This window comes from Carassius auratus, chromosome 15 (assembly GCF_003368295.1).
Source record: "Carassius auratus strain Wakin chromosome 15, ASM336829v1, whole genome shotgun sequence".
Taxonomy (NCBI): Eukaryota; Metazoa; Chordata; class Actinopteri; order Cypriniformes; family Cyprinidae; genus Carassius; species Carassius auratus.
Genome location: NC_039257.1, coordinates 4,180,223 through 4,198,055, shown reverse-complemented (window position 1 = coordinate 4,198,055; position 17,833 = coordinate 4,180,223). Strand labels below are relative to the sequence as shown.

Sequence of the window (17,833 nt, the reverse complement as noted above, 5' to 3'; positions counted from 1 at the left end):
GATGACAACATCGCATGTTGTTTACTTGATGTGCTTATGAGCTGATAGCTAAGTTAACAACACAGAGATATTTGAAGCAGTTTTACTCACCGCATGTGGTTCCAACACACAATCCTGACCCTTTTCCGTTGGGACTGCATTATCCTTAAGAAATAAACGATGTGCAATCCGAAATGCAGGGAACAAACAAAAATACTTGCACAACTCCGTTGATGCTCTGTAAAAATAAACTCCATCCACTGGTCCCTTAATGCTGTTTCTCTTTTGGTAATCTGTGCAGGGTTGTCTTGCCCTGGCAACCAAAAACACACTTCTTTTGTGACTTTTCGCGACGCTCTCGCTCTGATCAGGCTGTGCACAGCCTCTCTCTGCTCTGCTATACTCGAGCGCGCGCTCTGCACTTAGGACCCATATAAGGAAATTCCGCTCCATCTAACGTCACACAGAGCCATACTCGAAAAAAACTTTCCGAAACTTGTGACAAACCGGAAGAGGTTTTTTTGGAACAAAAATACTCCTTCAAGCGTACAACTTAATTTTGGAAACTTTGTCCATGTTTAGCATGGGAATCCAACTCTTTAACAGTGTAAAAAACTCAGTATGCATGAAATAGCATTTCACCCCCCCTTTAATTAAATGTTTGGTCAATATTAAACAAGGATTTGATCATCCTGTTACAACAGCAATTATCAGGCCTTTGGCACCCTTTGCAGGTATTTGTAATAATAGCCTATGTAATGTACATAAATTGTTAATTTTGTATTAAATTATGTATTTTAAAAGTTTTATGGAATCAGTTAACCAATCTTTATTGCCTAATTGTTTTTTATAATGCATTTTATGGCAAGGTTGTTCGCTTAGATCTGTTTTTATTACCACAAAAATATTATCTGAATACTTAGTAAATTATTATTTGAAGTAATTTGAAGTATCAAAGCCATGGTTCATTTCCATTGCTACAAGAACCATTTTTTTTTGTAGTAGTAGTAAAATTATGGTTATTATTTGTAAGGGAACATGGAAACTTTAAGAGAATATTAAGGCAGATGAAGTCTTGTGTAACCAGATCTTCAGGCTGAAGGTCTGGTATTCATGGCAGCTTTCATTGACCGACATGTCCAACAACCAATCACAGTTTTCGTTTTGTTTCGTTCATCGTCATGTTTCGAGGCATGGAAATGTCGCCACAACAACAGACCCGTGTGTAAAACTCTCTGACATATTTGAAAGATTCTATGCCGTGACCTTTAAATATTTCACATGTATGAATGTGTCACATCGATGTATTATGCAATATCTTCACAAAATGCTGATCATCAACCTTGCCCATCAAAGAAACAAAACCCTCAAACACGAAAGGTTTGAAACAGTCCTCAGTATCATCGGCCAGATCAGAGAAAGTTGGAGTTAGACAGCTAGACATGGTTTTAAGCAATACCACTGCTCAAGACTGACTTACCACATCCTGTCGTGTTTGTTTTCTCTTCAGACTATAGCAGTCAGCCGTAGTGTGTCCTACTTTATGACAGTAACTGCATTGTCTCCTGAATTTCAACCCTGAAGACTTTACTTACATAACATTTTCTTTTCTGGTTCCGACTGGTGTCTAACAAACACAGTTTTATGCATCAAGGTGTATTCATCTGCAAAATAGCAGCCTGTTGCACAGTAGTCACTTTTTGTTTGTTCAAATAATTCTGGAACAGTTTATAAACTCAATAAAAAAATCAATAAGTAAAAGTCTGTGCAAAGAATTATAATCACTAACCTTGAATGCTCTAATCCATCTGTCAAATAATACACACTTTTCCCAAGCAAATTCAACAAATGTTTCAGAAGCGGATTTTTTAGTTACTCAAAAACATTGTCTATAGTGCTCCGGCACCAACTCGTATGCTTGCATACTTTACTGCCTCATTTTAAATGCTCTCCTCCAAAGATAGTGAAGCACACACTTCCTAAGCTTTCCCAGTGAGCTTACACATTTTAAAGCCATAGCTATGCTCAAAAGCCTGAAAGTATGCTTCAACCACTTTCTCTCGAAAAGGCGGCACTAAGGAAATATTATTTGCCACATTAAATGGCACTGCTAACGGAGAATCATTCGATACAGACATCGACGTGGACACAGGATTATTACAGAAATCAGTAGAAACAGCAACAGAGTTCACATGACCAATAGGATCTACATATGAACTACTTTCTAACCTGGTCTCTTCTTGTTTTACCTGTAATTCCAACTGTCATAACCAAATTCTAGTATCTGCCTCGATATGATGTTTATCCAATTGATGTTGAAACTCATCTCTTTGTGCTTGAGCTTTTTCGTAGGAGGTAATGGATATATCAGTAGAAAGTAACAAAGGCTAAAATTTTGGCATAGACAATGATGACCTTACCTTGCGAGCATCTAATGGAGCAACAGGACCTACTAGAGACTCTATAACAGCAGCTGATGGTTCCTCCTGTTCTGTTAATTCAGCATCAGGTAACCCCCCTTTTTCAATAAGACCAGCCAGCAAACAAGCCTTTACCACCTTTTTAAGTAATCCTCTAGAAACAAGTATCTCATAATGCTGAGCAAAAATGATCAAATCATCCTTTGGATAGTTGTCAATTTTTTCAAAACTTGGTTGCTTAATAAAGTTTTTCATCTCAAACGTTGCCATTACTTACTGCTGCGTTTACATAAGAATCAAACAAGCACATCTCAGACTTAACTTCCTACTCACAATACTAGCTACAACCTTCCTAGTGTTCAGAGGATTAACAGTTAAGAGATAAATCTCTTCCCTGGAGTACATCCAAAAATAAAACAAAAAACTCAAAACAAAAAAACAGTAATCTGATGGAAAGTCCCCACTAAACATGGTCAGGTTACTCTGACTAACCAAAGCGTTTACTTACTTCATCCCTACAATGCAATCCAATTATCAGGACGAGCCCCCGTTTTATGTTACAACCTCTCATTAAATGGTTCAGAAAAAAGAGACAGATTATGTAACATAAACAAGAATGAGTGTGATGTAACTGTTCAAGAATATTTATTCACTCACTTAATGTAACGTAACAGTTGAGACAAGCTTATCAACCAATTAGGGACAACAACTGACAAGAAAGAGAGAGAGAGAGAGAGAGAAAAAAAACAGAACACACAGGATAAGACACAGAGACGCTCTTTGCTGGTTCGTCCACAATAAGTTGTCGGCTCTCCTTTTCTCTTCTTCTTCTGGCTTTTTATGGTGTTTGGCAAACAAACGAAAAGGTGCATTCACCCTACTGAGCTGGAGTGTGATTCATTAATGGAAAAAGAAGAAAGACTAATCTGACAAAAAAAAAAAAACAACCTATTAATAAATTGGTTTCTAAATCCTATTAAACAGATGCACCTCTCTTAAATATTTCATTAATGCTTTATATGCTCTTCAACCTTCCAATCCATTATTCAGCTGTTTTTTAAGTGTAATATTTAATATACACTTTTCTTTTAACTCTTCCACCAGGATTATCCTTTCATTTTGATAAGTGCAATATATTGATACATGCTCTACAGTTTGCAATTCCCAGACTCATGTTTGTTTATTTTATACAGGGAATAATTAAGAACTGTATACCCAAGTCGAAGCCTGGTAATGATTGTGTTTTCTCTTCAACTGTCACAACTTTCTCTTTCACCACCAATTTTATTTTGAATCTGATAAAGATGTCTTCCTTTTTCCTCCTCATTTCTTTGTACTTGCCAATTGCATTTTATAGCTGTTACGCCTTAACTTCTTCATTACAATGTGGAATATTACATTATATAGAAGATAATTTCAGCGCCTCCTTTGCTAGATGATCCACTTCCTCATTTCCATCTACGCCCACATGTGCTGGAATCCACAGGAAACATATCTTACTTCCTAATGTATTTACCCTGTATATACTTAAACAGAATTTAATACAGAATATCTTGTCTTGAGCATCTCCCACTAATCAGACTTGGTAATACTGAGAAAGAATCTGAGCATATCATCACATTCACTGGTCGAGAACTCTCCATCCACCGTTACCAATACCCTTTTACCAATTTTAACTTGATAATGTGGGATATTGGCCTTGGCATGGAGCCTTATAACCCCCCCCCCCCCCCCCCCTTAAAAAATACTTGGGAAGTGGAGTCCTCCTTGGGCTGGACTCAGGGACTGGAGCCTCTCTAGGCTAAACTTGGGGACTGGAGTACACAATGAGGAACACCTGAAATCAATAAACAATCAAAATGATAGTGAAACTGGGTCATGGAGCATGTGAGGGGAAGAAAACACAGGACTGACACTCACTCTCTGTCATTCCAAACCTGCAAATTTAATTTTCAAAAAACCAATTAAGATATTTTAAATGAAAACAAAGTTTTCTGTCCTTCCATCGACAGTCTACACAGCTAAGACTTTGACACTTCAAGAAGTTCATAAAGAGATCAAAAAAACTAATCCAAATGCATTGAAAGATTTAGTCCACATTTTCTGAAGAGACTTGATCGCTTTATACAATGAACAGATTTTTTTTTCTTCTTCTCACATTTAAAAATTAAACAGGGAATATAAACAGAAAAACACAAAATTTTTAATAAACCACATGGTACGTATGGATTAGTTCTCTATAGATTAGATCTCTGTATGATATTTTTAAAATCTCAAAATGGTGGATGGTCATTCAAGGGACAGAAATCTTATATTTTATGCAAATATCTTCAATTGTGTTTCAGAGATAACAAAAGTCTTGGGTGAGTAAAAAATTGAATTTTTTAAATAACCATGTAATAAAAGAATATGGCCATATGCATCTTGTGTCTGTTGACTTGTGCATCACCCAAGATGTGTGTTAATGCTAGGTGTGAACAGAGCCACTGTGTGACTTCACAATCAACTTAGCAGAATGGTTCCTTAAAAAAGATATCATTGACATCATTATTTTTTTTTCATCAAGAAGCCAAGTTCCTAGCTTCTATCAAGACCTTAAAGGACCCTACTGATCTCGGAATCAGCTGTAAAGGAGGATGAAATCGATGTATAAGGTTAGATTATATTTCAAAATAAGATTATTTATATTCTTGCATTATCTATATTATGTGTTCGTGCATTTTTTCCTGAAGTTGTCATATCTGTTATTTAGAATAGGAAAGCAATATTGCATAAATTTGTCTCCTACTTCATTTGATTCCACCATCACCACAAGGGACCTGGAAAAATGACCTCCTATCAAGCTGAAAACATCTTCAAAAAGGTACATTTGGGCATTTCTTTCACCACCTATTGTCTGCCTCAAAATATTGCATTTTGAATGATTGAATTTGATGATTTTGATTTATTTTTCTATTTTATGTTTCTGTGCAACGCTTAATAAATGTGACTGACTAATTAATAAACATCTGGGATATGCTTTAAAGTTGCCATTTTGCCCAATTGTTAAAGGGGTCATCGGATGCCCATTTGATTTAAATTGATATGATTCTTTAGGGGCTTAATGAAAAGTCTATAACATACAGGTCCTTCTCAAAACAATTAGCATATTGTGATAAAGTTCATTATTTTCCATAATGTAATGATAAAAATTAAACTTTCATATATTTTAGATTCATTGCACACCAACTGAAATATTTCAGGTCTTTTATTGTTTTAATACTGATGATTTTGGCATACAGCTCATGAAAACCCAAAATTCCTATTCTCTGACTGGCAAGATATTCACAGATTCGACTTTTCCGGATCAATAACTCGCGAGCAAAACGTTTTTGGTACACGAATTATGCCTCTTTTTACTCGTAGTGATGTAATAAACGAGCTACAAGCGAGTTTGCCTGAAAACAAGCTTTCCTCCGCTCTGTACAAAATACGTTGATCTCAATGCGCTGGCGTCTGAGAGACAAGTCCTAAGGGACCGTCTGCAAAGTGCGAAACGCGAAAAAGGTTACTAATAAAATACTCAATAACTTCACAGTAACACACTGTAGTGTCACCAAATTCAGTTCACACATCACTGCTCTCCTGCTGGTTATACTACAATGCTGGTTTTAAAAATAGTTGCTTTTGCACAATATTTTTTTTTTTTATTATGAAAACGTTAATAACGTTACTGTAACACACTGTACTTTCACCAAATTCAGTTCACACATCACTGCTCTCCTACTGGTTATACTACAACACTTATATTGAAAATAGTTGCTTTTGCACCATTTATGATTTTTTTTAATTATGAAAAACAGTTAATAATTTTACTGTAACACACTGTACTTTCACCAAATTCAGTTCACACATCACTGCTCTCCTGCTGGTTATTCTACAACACTCATTTTTAAATTAATTGATGTTGCATTTTTTATTATGAAAAATAGTTAATAACTTCACCATTATAGAACATAATAGTTAATAACTTTACTGTAACACACTGTATATTAACCAAATTCAGTTCACACATCACTGCTCTCCTGCTGGTTATACTACAACTTTCATTTTGAAAGTAATTGCTTTGGCACATTTTTTATGATTTTTTTATTATGAAAAATAGTTAAAAACATCACCATTATTGAACATAACAGTTAATAACTTTACTGTAACACACTCTACTTCCACCAAATTCAGTTCACACATCACTGCTTTCCTGCTGGTTATACTACAACTTTCATTTTGAATGTAATTGCTTTGGTACATTTTTTTTTTTTTTAATTTTTATTATGAAAAAAAAAAGTTAATGAATTCATCATTATTGGACATAATAGTTAATAACTTTACTGTAACACACTGTACTTCCATCAAATTCAGTTCACACATCACTGCTCTCCTGCTGGTGATACTACAGCTTTCATTTTGAAAGTAATTGCTTTGGCACATTTTTTATGATTTTTTTTTAATGAAAAATAGTTAATAACTTCACCGTTTTTTAACATAATAGTTAATAACTTTACTGTAACACACTGTACTTTCACCAAATTCAGTTCACACATCACTGCTCTCCTGCTGGTTATACTACAACCCTCATATTGAAATGTGTGTGTGTGTGTGTGTGTATATATATATATAAGCTGAAGGAATGCTACAATGACATGTGGGTTTTTTTTGTAACAGTATCTTCATGCCCTTTCAAACCACATTTTTTGTGGTTGACCCCATGCAAGGTTCAAATGAAGTTGAGGACTCCAAACAGGCTGGCTACAAATTTGGGTAATGTAAGACAGATTTTGGGAAATAAAGGACAGTTATAAATAAGAAAAATAAAAATAAACATTTTAATTTTGTCTTTTAGACAGTATTTCAAGTATTGCGTCGTAATAGACTGTCAAAGAAAGACTGGGTTAACATCAAGTGGCAACCCGGAAAAATAACCCACACCTTCCAAAAAGATTGTACCAGTTGTGGAGTCTTTGTGATGCAGGTAAATCTACATATGCAGCATTGTTAACATTATGATAGATGCCATAACATGTATTTTTACTGTGTAAGACAGTGTAAATTCTTGTGTACTTATTCCATCCATACAGATGGCCAAGATGACGGTGATGGAATTACCGAACATTCCAGAAATGTTTGACATTGACCCATCAAAACAATCTGTACAAAATCTAAGAAGAGACATGGCTGAGGAAATTCTAAATGGATCAGGTATCATTGTAATTTATTTATATGGAGTACTTCTTACATACCTAACAGTAATGTATGCACATACACATCTATTTTTTTTTTTTTTACATTAATGCAAACATTTTATTTTACTAATTTATGTGTTATTTATTTGTGTATATTTTTGTTTTCAATTTCAAAGGAAGATTTCTGTTCCTACTGTGGAAAAGAGGACTTGCCAAAACCAGTGGATGCTGTTTGGGTGAGATTTATTGTTTAAATGTTTTAAAAAATAAAATGTTTAAAACAGTCTAGTGGATATTCTGTAAAACATCTGGAGTGAAATTCTAGGGATAGCTTTAAAGTAATGAATTATTCTATGCAATAAAGGATTCCTAAACGTAACCCTTCATTAATATAAATAACAATCATCCCCATACAGATTCAGTGTGGAACATGTGCAAGATGGTTCCACACACAGTGCCTTGGAATGACAGAAACACAAATACCAAAGGGAAGTCGTGGCCTAATGGTTAGAGGGTTGGACTCCCAATCGAAGGGTTGTGAGTTCTAGTCTCGGGCCGGACGGAATTGTGGGTGGGGGGATTGCATGAACGGCTCTCTCTCCACCTTCAATACCACGACTTAGGTGCCCTTGAGCAAGACATTGAACCCCCAACTGCTCCCCAGGCGCCGCAGCATAAATGGCTGCCCACTGCTCCGGGTGTGTGCTCACAGTGTGTGTGTGTGCATTTCGGATGGGTTAAATGCAGAGCACAAATTCAGCATACTTGGCTGAATTTCACTTCACTTTTTTTTTGTGTGTTGTGCGAAAGCCAAATAGAGAAGCTCTAGGGCAGTGTGATTCTCATTACTATTATCTCTTGTTGATCTCTGTAAAAGTGTCAAAGTGCAAAAGGTTGTACTTAAACCAGCAAGGCTTCATGTGTGTGTTAAATGAAGTTGAAAGTATTAAAGTGTATAACAGTGACATGGACCCACTTTATATTAAGTGGCCTTAACTACTATGTACTTACATTTTAATTAATAATTTAGTACAATGTACATATTGTGTACATGTTTTTACATTGTACTTATATTTAAAAAAATGACATGTAATTACATCAGTATTTAATTTCTGTGATTACATTTATAATTACACTGTTGACCCATACTTTACACCTTAACCCACCCTTAAACTTACCCATACCTCCATCCCTCTCCCTAACCTTACCCCTATCCCACCTCAACAGCAGCAAAAGTGTTTTACAATACAGTATGAACACAATAAGTACATTGTACTTATTTTTTGATGTAAGTACATAGTAGTTAAGGCCACCTAATATAAAGTGGGACTAGTGACATTAATAAAACAGAGTTAATACAACTGTGAAATCCTTATATATTTTTTATACCATATAAATTATGCAAAAGCACATTTTGTCAACCTAACCAGCAGGAGAGAACCTAACCAACAGTGATGTGAGAACAGTATTTCCTGAAAGTGCAATGTGTTACAGTGAAGTTACTGGACATTTTTAATTTGAAAAAGAATAAAATTTTTGCAAAGTGTTTTGTGCCAGAGAGCAGTGATGTGTAAACTGAATTTGGTGAAAATACATTGTGTTACAGTGAAGTTATTAACTATTATGTTCAATAACGGTGACGTTAAGTATTTTTAATAAGAAAAAAATCTTTAAAAAATGTGCAAAAGCAACTTTTTTTTTAAATCGATGTTAGTATAACCTGCAGGAGTGCAGTGATGTGTGAACTGAATTTGGTGGAAGTACAGTGTGTTACAGTAAACTTATTAACTATTATGTTCAATAACGGTGAAGTGTAACTATTTTTAATAATAAAAAATCATTAAAAATTTGCAAAAGCAATTACATTCCAAACGAAAGTTGTAGTATAACCAGCAGGAAAGCAGTGATTTGTGAACTGAATTTGATGAATGTACAGTGTGTTACATTAAAGTTATTAGCTATTATGTCCAATAATAGTGAATTCATTAACTATTTTTCATAATAAAAATTCTAAAGAATGTGCCAAAGCAATTTCTTTCAAAATGAAAGTTGTAATATAACCAGCAGGAGAGCAGTGATTTGTTGAAAGTACAGTGTGTCACAGTAAACTTATTAACTATTTTGCTCTATAACGGTGAAGTTATTAACTTTTTTCATAATAAAAAATGTGCAACATCAATTAATTTCAAAATGAGTGTTGTAGAATAACCAGCAGGAGAGCAGTGATGTGTGAACTGAATTTGGTGAAAGTACAGTGTGTTACAGTAAAGTTATTAACTGTTATGTTCAATAATGGTGAAGTTATTAACTATTTTTCCAAATAAAAAAATATAAAAACTGTGCCAAAGCAATTACTTTCAAAATGAAAGTTGTAGTATAACCAGCAGTAGAGAGATGATATGTGAACTGAATTTGGTTGAAAAACAGTGTGTTACAGTAAAGTTATTAGCAGTTTTTCTTAATAAAAAATCATAACAAATGAGCCAAAGCAATTACTTTTAAAATCAAAGTTGTAGTATAACCAGCAGTAGAGCATTGATGTGTGAACTGAATTTGGTGGAAGTACACTCTTTTACAGTAAAGTTATGAACTATTATTTTCAAAAATGGTGAAGTTTTTAACAAATTTTAATAATAAAAAAATCATAAAAAATTTGTAAAGCAATTACATTCAAAATGAAAGTTGTAGTATAACCAGCAGGAAAGCAGTGATTTGTGAACTGCATTTGGTGGAAGTACCGTGTGTTATATTAAAGTTATTAACTATTATGTCCAATAATGGTGAATTCATTAACTATTTTTCATAATAAAAATTCTAAAAATGTGCCAAAGCAATTACTTTCAAAATGAAAGTTTTAGTATAACCAGCAGGAGAGCAGTGATGTGTGAACTGAATTTGGTGAAAGTACAGTTTGTAACAGTAAAGTTATTAACTATTTTTCATAATAAAAAATAATAAAAAATGTGCCAAAGCAATTATTTTCAATGTGAGTGTTGTAGTAAAACCAGCAGGACAGCAGTGATGTGTGATCTGATTTTGATGAATGTACAGTGTGTTACATTAAAGTTATTCACTATTATGTCCAATAATGGTGAATTCATTAACTATTCTTCATAATAAAAATTAAAAAAAATGTTGCAATTACTTTCTAAATGAAAGTTGTAGTATAACCAGCAGGAGAGCAGTGATGTTTGAACTGAATTTGGTGAAAGTACAGTGTGTTAAATTAAAGTTATTAACTATTATGTTCTATAACGGTGAAGTTATTAACTATTTTTCATAATACAAAATGTGCAACATCATTTAATTTCAAAATGATTGTTGTAGAATAACCAGCAGGAGACCAGTGATGTATGAACTGAATTTGGTGAAAGTACAGTGTGTTACAGTAAAGTTATTAACTGTTTTTCATAACAAAAAAATCATAAAAATTGTGCAAAAGCAACTATTTTCAATATAAGTGTTATAGTATAACCAGTAGGAGAGCAGTGATGTGTGAACTGAATTTGGTGAAAGTACAGTGTATTACAGTAACGTTATTAACGTTTTCATAATAAAAAAAATTATAAAAATTGTGCAAAAGCAACTATATTTAAAACCAACATTGTAGTATAAGCAGCAGGAGAGCAGTGATGTGTGAACTGAATTTGGTGACACTACAGTGTGTTACTGTGAAGTTATTGAGTATTTTATTAGTAACCTTTTTCACGTTTCGCACTTTGCAGACGGTCCCTTAGGACTTGTCGCTCAGACGCCAGCGCATTGAGATCAGCGTATTTTGTACAGAGCGGAGGAAAGCTTGTTTTCAGGCAAACTCGCTTGTAGCTCGTTTATTACATCACTACGAGTAAAAAGAGGCATAATTCGTGTACCAAAAACGTTTTGCTCGCGAGTTATTGATCCGGAAAAGTCGAATATGTGAATATCTTGCCAGTTTTACCGAACTCAGAAAGACGTCACAAGCTGTACAGTAGAAGACTGTGCTACGCGAATATTTCTTCACAGGCTGACTTGAAATTGTTAAATCCATAATATAAATTGACAGTTTATTGCTGGTCTGTGGTTTTACACTGTAATTTGTAAAGATTTCGTGTTTTAAGGTGAGCTTAAAGGGAATACTGAAAATCACACTGCATTAGTGCGTCAACAATAAGAAAAGTATTTCATAGCTGTTGCTATGGTCTCTGCTGGTCTTGCTGTTTGGTGGTCAGGCGGACTTTCTCACGCTCTCCAGTCCAAGGCTTGATGTGTTTTTGTATCTTTATATTTTGATCCAACCCCTTGGACAAAGGAGTAGCAACATGAATGGAGAGTCCATACAACATAATCAAAATTGCACAAATATGTATTTTAATCAGAAAACAGATATTGACAAACAGACAACAGCTACATTGAGGTAAAACAAAAAATATAAAGATACAAAAACACAACATCAAGCCTTCGACTGGAGCGCATGAGAGTCCACCTGACCACCAAACGGCAAGACCAGCAGAGACCAAGCCCCAATCTCCTTCCCTCCAGAGGGTAAGAAAGCCAGCATCTTATAGGCAGCATGGTAAATCACAATCAATTTTCCACACCTGCATCACAGCACTTAACCTAAAGACTCAAAGTGTTACCCCGAGACACCTGCTGGACAAAATAAAATACTACAGCCCCTTGGATCGTCACAGTAGAATCAGACTATAACTTTTGACTCTCCTTGCTATATTCGTGGAGTTATGAGTTGGTATTTTTGTGTATGGCACATACACATTTTGTGTATATTAAATATTTCATAAAACTGCAATTTAAATAAATAAATTAATTCTACAGGCTATACAAAAAAAAAAGACCAAATAAGGCTGAATAAGTTGATCGATAGCATGTTAAATGATGGTTGCCTGTCTGTGAATGGTACACCCCTCTAAGCTCACAGAAGTGGTTTGACCCAAGTCCTCAGCAGCCAATGACATTGACCCGTTCAAACTGATTTTTAACGTGTATTTCTCGTGTATTTAAAGGCGCAATATGTAATTTTTCTGCTTTAAAAATAGCAGAAATCACTATATGTATGTTATATATATATTTTTTAGTTGTGTACTTGCATCATCCCGACAGTTTCCACGAACTTTCAAATCCGGAGAAAATTATAGTTTAATTAGAAGACACGGCACGTTTCTTTATTTCCGTTTTGTCGCCCGTCTATGGCGTCATATAAACTTTGACCCCTCTAGTTTATCTAACTTCCTGCGGAACTGCCAAATACAAAGGCGAACAGAAACAAAGATGAGACGAAGAAGAAAAAGTAGTTGCCTTTATCGAGACTATTATATTTTATATTTATATTGTTTATATTTATATTTAAACCTCAATCAATAACTTTGTTATGGATCATGATTATGCTTTGCCTGCACGTTCTGTGAAGCACAAACGCACGGGTGAAATAAATGACGCGAGATGGTTTTGGGACAAGAGAAGCAACAAGACACGGTAAATATTGGAGTTGCATTTCCAAGATAGAGAGAGCTTCGTGACAAGCTGAAACTACAGAGAGATGCCGAACTCGCTTGCATTCTGATAAACAGGTATGCACCCATTCAGCTAACGTAACTGTATCTATCCGTATATTTTGTTAAACGATGATTTCTTGTGTAAAACGCAGACAAGAAACGCAGACGGACTAGCTCTCATGTAAATCTACATGTGTTCTACATCTAGCTGAATAAAGTAGCTTCAAATGCATTTCTCTAACTTGTTCGATATCATAGTATAACGTAATTATAATTTTTAACGAAAGGCGACCGTGTTTTTTAACATATATTACTACTAGCTAGATGGAATATTGATTTGATAGGGGTCTCATAATTCATATAGACGGTTTCATCGGGCGCACGCGCCTGGACCTAAGTTAACTTCCGGTCTGTGTTGTGTATATCGGTCTGGCTGCGGTGCCTTCTACAAACTCAGTTAAAGGCAAGGTGATGAGTAGACTGAAGTTGGGCTCAGGTGGTTGAGCTGTGGGATGTGTTTCCCATACATTTATTTATTTTTGGAGACTCGCCACAATTTTAAAACTGATCTTTTTTCAAAAAGGCTTCATTGAGTAACGTTACGTACTGCACGTTAAATAATAATAATTCCTTACATTTATATGTTTAAATATCAAAGCGAGGCACAGGTGTTTTTATGTCGCTGTATTTTTGAAGGAAGACTTGCGTGTTATATGCCTGATAGCAGCGTATGAGCGTACCAGCTCTGCTTCGTTTACAGCTGTTACTGGGGAAACCTCTATTTCTCGCGCTTTATGTCTATGCTTTAAAACATCTCCTGTTGGCAAATAATGAATTTGCATTTTCATTAAGTCCACATGATCCACGCAGCAAACATTTTGTTTGTTATCAAAAAATATCTTCTCTAGAGGGACTTTACTGTTGTCACAAAAGCGCTCATGCGCAGTAACGTTTGTTTATGTTGTTGCCGTTGAAACAGTCTATATCTCTCCGTTGGAAAAGACATGATTGTCAAAATACTAAGTTAGAATGAGTGAGGAATGACAGGGAGCGATAGAGCGCGTGTTCCACTGAACAACAACACCCATGAGCCTTAGGCTTTTTCCCGACGTCGTCAAAGTACGTCTTATGTTATTATTTTGATTGAGTGACCCCTGGTGGCCAAAAATTCCAAAAATTCCATACTACACGTTTAACACGTTTAACGTGTTGTTGACGTGTTAAAACTAACGTGTATTTGACCCTCATGGCCTTCCATAGCCAAATGCGCTCGTGGAGATTTGCGGTGCAGTGCGCGCGCGCGAATATAACCATACGAAACGGGCTGCGTGAGTGCGGCAACAACTCGTCCGTGACGCGGGATTCGCGCCGCGTGGGGAAGAGAGGAGCGAGTATGAGGCATTCAGAGACACAGGGAATAGCGAACATGCAATAAGATATGCTCTTCATTGTGACGCAGCTCTTGTTAGTGTTTTTTTTTCGTTGTCTTTTCAAAGCTTAAGTTACATAACGTTTTTCTTTTAGTTTTAATTTTTTATTTTTTTTATTTTTTTAAACGGATGAAGACTGACAGTCCTGCATGCATATGCTCCGGAGCAGAGTAAGATCGTGTCCACATCGCAGGCTTTGGCGATTAGCAAATCGCAACGTCTCAAATCGCGATTGATTCGATTTCGATTAATCGCACAGCCCTACACAGGACAAATTAAAATTGTGTTTTGGCTGAAAATATAAAACCTGTTTGATCTCCTTTTTACATTTTTAATAAAACATGATGTGAGTTTATGGGAACAGGGGTGTGCTTTAAAGGGTACAAAAAAAGCACAGCCAGACTTTTTGCATTTAATGATTTATCTTAATTGAAATGCTTTTTTTTATTTAAAATAAGTAACTTAATTATTATTTTTTTTAATATATTTTATTTCTGTAACTTTTTGTAATGAAACTGATCTCTAGTGCACTAAAAGTGTCTCAATGTAGATTTTGGTGAGCTTTAATATGTACATTTATCATATGATTTATTATCCTTCTTACATTTGTGTATTTGTATAGTTGTCCTTTTTTATATTTTATGTCTTTAATGTTCAACTGTTAGTGTTAGCTGTATGCACCAAAGGTCTGAAAGTAACGCAGTTTCAGTTGTCTATGTACTGTACACGTAGAAGAATTGACCATAAAGCAGACTTGTATGGAGCCAAAAGAGTCTCAAAGAAATGCGCACACACTACTTTTCACTGTCATCCGGTGTGAAAAGGGTTTACAGTTTGTCCTTCCACACAACTGTAATATCACAAACAATATTTAAATTTCAGAGCATTAATATGAAGGTAAATCAGTTGCAAAACTCGAGAGGTTGTAAGTTGGAATTTGAGAACTTGTCATATTAATATTTGTATTTGTAAATTGAAATTTACACTCACGACCCTGATGTGAAAAGCTGAATCTTTCGATTTGCACACACAGACAATGATCAAAACACCCCTGTTTTAAAGCTGAACTTGCAGATATATTGATATATTCATATCATCTTGCAGGAATTGTTGTTGAACCATTTATTACAACGGCTTTACACACGTCTGTCACTTTGGCTTTACACCCACATTTAAACAAATGGCAAAAAGTTATTTTTGTGTGGATGGTAGTCGTCATCAGTGAAACATATCAGTCAAGGAAAACATAATAATGATTTGATTTTTGAAACCGTCTTAATTTATTAAAAATAAAAACCTACCCTGGGATTGTTTGATGCCTCCATCGTGATGACAGACTGCTACATTGACCGCCAAACGGCGCGATCTGCTCTATGAAGTGACGTCATCGCATACATAAAAACGTCCCATTTCATTGGCTCCAACCAATAAACGAATTTTTTTTTTTAGTGCAATATAAAATCCCGTCAGGATATTTAATGAAAATATTGTCCAAGTGTTTTAAAAATGAAGCATACATATGCATAAAAATGTTTTTTTTTCAGCATGACAAGTCGCACTGGCTGGCGTTGTTCATTGGTCAGGCATCGACCAATAAAACGGATTCAATCACCCCCCAACCTATGAAGGTATTTTTGATTCAAAACAACTGAACACCTGTGATAGTGTGATTTGTAGTTGTAAAGAAAAGCCACACATGTGTATCAGTAAATTTGAAGTCACAGAGATAAATGTTTTAAGAGTTGCAAACCTGTAGACTTTTTTTCTCTCCCACAAACACAACACAACAGTTACACCTTCTCAAATTCTTCATTCCAGGTGCACAAATCCTATTCTACAAATCACACATTTAGAAACTCGTACGCTCACATTTTTGAAACAATTGCTGCAGTGAATGTGGTGCAAAACGCATTTACACACCCGCATCAAGAAATGTGAAGTCGTGGAGAAATGTTGAACATCCGCAAATCAATACGTGAATTCATCAAATGAGTTGCACACTTGTAGAATATTTTCTCAGAAATGTCTTGTATATTTTTCTAACACAAACACAAAGTACATAACTACATTTGCTTGAATCTGCAGCGATGAATCTCAAACACCTTTCACTTTCAAGTGACAAGTTTCGTGCTCTCCCTTTTGCACCGAGATATTTGGTTCAAAAGTGATTTGTGCATCTGTAGAGGTAGTGGGCGGGACTGTTTAGAGATTAGTGAATTTCAGCCAATCAGAAGAGCTACTTTGGCTCGTTGCTGAGTAGGTGGAGGCTTGGGAACTGTAGCCGGTAGATATACGCCCCAAGCAGTTTTACGCCCCTGTTGTTCCGCATGCGTCCAGTAGGGTGTCCAGGAGGCTGCAGACCAATGACCTACTGTAAAATGTATTATTTATGTTTATTTATAAACTGTTTTTATATACAGGAGACTGACTGATATGTGATGTTGTGAATTTATATTAAGTTATATTTAGATATTAACCATATTCAGGCCATTAGACATACAGTACTGTGTAATCATATGGATCCTAAATGAAATATTTGCTGTACAATTCACAATTGCTCGTCATACAGCAACAAAACATGTCCTACACAGCATTTTATGAAGACAAACACAATTTAACCCTTTTCTAAAGTTCCAAGGGTCATTTCAAAGAAAGAGACAACATTGTTGTTCAAAAAAAATATTTATTTATTAACACCATGACTTGGTTATTTCTTAACAGCATGACTCCTGTAGATGACTCTCCTATGGCTTGCCACTCTTCTTTAATTGTTTCTTTATCCTGCTGTCAAAGTGATCCCACTCACTGATAAAAATAAATAAAAAAGCAAAAGTTGCATAGTGGTATAAACAATTGTTATTTATATATTATGGCAGGATGTCATGTTTCAACATTTTGTTCTTTATAGGATCCTTACAGTAGCTTGCATCAATGACAGGTCCTCGAAGGAATTTCTCCTCAGCCTCCAAGATGGACACATGTTTCACAACAGCAAGAGCACAGATGATGGACTACCAGAGAAAGATTTATCACAGCCCAAATAAACCAGCATCATTTGGCATATTTATTTTTTATTTTTTTACAACAAAATCAAAAGTGCCTTTTCTATATTAAGCACAAACTATTCTTTTTTAGCAATGGTCTAACATTATGGATAAACTATTTGACATTAAAAACAATGTGAATATGACACCATGGGCCCTATTTTAACGATCTGAAACGCAAGTGTCAAAGCGCGAAGCGCAAGTAACTTTGTGGGCGGGTCTCGGCGCTGTTGCTATTTTCCCGGCGGG

General features: G+C 35.3%; 1 long non-coding RNA gene across 2 annotated transcripts; it reads left to right on the top strand.

Moving 5' to 3' along the window:
• The first annotated feature begins 557 nt into the window (after positions 1–557).
• On the top strand, positions 558–8,221 carry LOC113114789 (uncharacterized). 2 transcript variants are annotated; one of them, XR_003293784.1, is made up of 7 exons: positions 558–5,053; positions 5,215–5,262; positions 7,101–7,196; positions 7,279–7,407; positions 7,514–7,634; positions 7,795–7,854; positions 8,035–8,221. It is a non-coding gene; the product is annotated as an uncharacterized LOC113114789 (long non-coding RNA). The 2 variants fall into 2 exon arrangements; XR_003293783.1 differs by having other exon boundaries at positions 5,152–5,262; positions 8,035–8,220.
• Positions 8,222–17,833: the final 9,612 nt, after the last annotated feature.